Source organism: Cimex lectularius, unplaced genomic scaffold (assembly GCF_000648675.2).
Source record: "Cimex lectularius strain Harlan isolate CLEC.00 unplaced genomic scaffold, Clec_2.1 scaffold44, whole genome shotgun sequence".
Lineage (NCBI taxonomy): Eukaryota > Metazoa > Arthropoda > Insecta > Hemiptera > Cimicidae > Cimex > Cimex lectularius.
The window spans coordinates 462,697-465,481 of NW_019392639.1; positions in this window are offsets into that span (position 1 = coordinate 462,697).

The following is a 2,785-nucleotide window of genomic DNA, read 5'->3' on the forward strand; positions in this document are numbered from 1 at the left end:
CCTGCTCGAGACACTAACTTTTTTATCTCAACCAATACCTTACAAAAATATTAATTAATTGAAATAGGGATTAAAATAAAAACATTTCTACATGTTGGCAAGTTTGAGCAATCGTTGACAATATTATGGATTGACGGGAATGCACTATTTTTCCTTTATTTTCCTATTATTTATTTCATTACTCCTTTCAGACGATGTAAAGAGATACAAACCTATAAAAAAAGTTAGATTGCTATTAGCTAAAAAACGATAACGTTATGTACTTGAATTTACCCAAATAGTCGGCATTAGCAGAAAAAATTTTGAAACAAGAGCATAGAATAAAAGACTAGAGAAAGAGAGAGAGAGAGAGGGAGAGAGCCTTTATTCTGGGTCTAGAGTCCCCTAAGAATAACAAAACGTCACAAAAACGTTCACAAATCTGCCACGAATTTTGGGTGGAAACAGTTGAACCAAATCATATAATATAAAATAGAAATAATAGAAGCAATAATATGGATTTAGGGAAAAGTAGTAATAATAAAGAACTCTCGGTCTTTTGCGGACATAATCACATACTGTAGGCTTACAAGTTAAGAAAAGAAAGATAACAAGTTTTCTAATGTAGAAAGAGCACCTAATAATATTGTGAAATATTTGTCGCTGTTTGGAAGGGGGCGAGGTGTTGGTACGCTGCTCTTTCCACTTGGTCACGATAGCTCAAGTGGTAAGTATTGACCCAAAGGTCGTGGGTTCGAATCCCGCTCGTGACACTAAGTTTTTCATTTCAACTAAGACCTTACATGAAAAGAATAATTAAACGAAAGACTTATTTTTGACTTTTGAAAGCGTTCTTTTCTTGAAAAGTCATAGGCAAAAAATTAAGGAGACAAGAGTTTGAAGGAGCAAGAAGATAAAAAAAGGAGGTGAAGTTGGAGAGTGCTGCGATATATAAAAAAATAAGGAGGGAATTGTTGAGAAGGGTCTGAAGAAGAGTAAAAGGGAAAAATAAGATGGAATAAGGAGAAATAGAGAGAGAAAGGAAACAAACCCTAAATCTTTATTATACACATGAAATACGGTTTTGTTAGGGCTGAAAATGAAAGTAAACTTTAATTTTAAATCCATTACAGTTCGTGGAATGATTGACCAATTAACATTTTTCAATTAATTAATATTTAAGAAAGGTATTGGTCGAGATAAAAAAGTCATTGTCACGAGTGGGGTTCGAACCCACGACCTTCGGGTCAATACGCCGCTGCTCTTACCACTTGAGCTATCGTGACCAAGTGGTAAGAGCAGCGGCGTATTGACCCGAAGGTCGTGGGTTCGAATCCCGCTCGTGACACTAACTTTTTCATTTCAACTAAGACCTTATATGAAAAGAATAATTAAATGAAAGACTTATTTTTGACTTTTGAAAGTGTTCTTTTCTTGAAAACTCATAGGCAAAAATAAAGGAGCAAGAAGTTAAAAAAGGAGGTGAAGTTGGAGAGAGCTACGATATATAAAAAAAATAAGGAGGGAATTGTTGATAAGGTTCTGAAGAAGAGTAAAAGGGAAAAATAAGATGGAATAAGGAGAAATAGAGGGAGAAAAGAAACGAACCCTAAATCTTCACTATACACATGAAATACGGTTTTGTTAGGGCTGAAAATGAAAGTTTAATTTTAAAACACGGTTAGAATAATCTACGAAAATCATCACCTATAAAGTTAATGGTATTAGAAAAGGGAGTGTATTGAATCAATACACTCCGACTGAGAGTGTTTTAATGCCCTACCCTCTTGATTCGGTCGGCAGTTTGCACTCTACTACATTTCTCTCTGTCAACATTGAAGGTCAAATGGATTGAGTTTTACTTCTTATCTGGGCTGGCAAACGAGTCTCATTAATAAAACATTCGGCTTTATACCCACGAAGAATACGTTAAATATTCCCTTGAAGAAAAGTGTTGCTTCTTTTGGCTTCTCAACAAATTGGTTTGGTTCGTCTGACAATGAACAACGGGATTTTATAATTTAAAAAGAGGACCACTTACTCGTCAGCATTGAAATGACTTTTACAAGTCAACAACTTTACTATATAATCGTCAAAGAATATAAGAAAAATCCGAAGATCCAATTTTTAAATAATCCTCCTCAAAAACGTACTGCGCGTAAGGCAAAATTATATATACTAGTTAAGATATTTTTAACAATACTCCACAAGGTGCAATATTTAACGAAGTTTCCAGGAATCCTCTAAAGAAAATTAGAGGTTATGTGGTGGAATCAAGAATTTGACAGTAATTCAATTAATTTCATTTACAGTTTCTCCAAGTTCATTTTATCTATGTACCAAGTCTATTAAGAGGTTTCTAAAAGAAAGATGGTTGATCCCATGCTAACGAACCATTAGGAATATCATCTCAGCAAAATTAAGACGACACAAAAAATATTCTGCAACATACGAATTGAAATCTGTGTAGAAAGTTGAAGCATTAAGTTCTCCACGGTTAATTGTAAATGAAAGAATGAGAACAATTTGTGAATATAAAGAATTAGAAAAAATAGAGGCGAGATACAAAATATCGGAACTTAAGGTTAAAATCTTCAAACTGTAAACAATTAACTTTACGAATATCGCCAAATGTATATTTTAAATAGAATAAAGCAAAACATATTCTACACTTTAGCTTTCCTAACTTCATCATCCCTATCTTCACAATTTATTTATATCCCCTCTTTGTTTGTTTATAATCTCTCCCGAATTGATAAAATGTCATCTTTGGAATCGTTGGCATGTAGAGAAATCCCTGACTCCA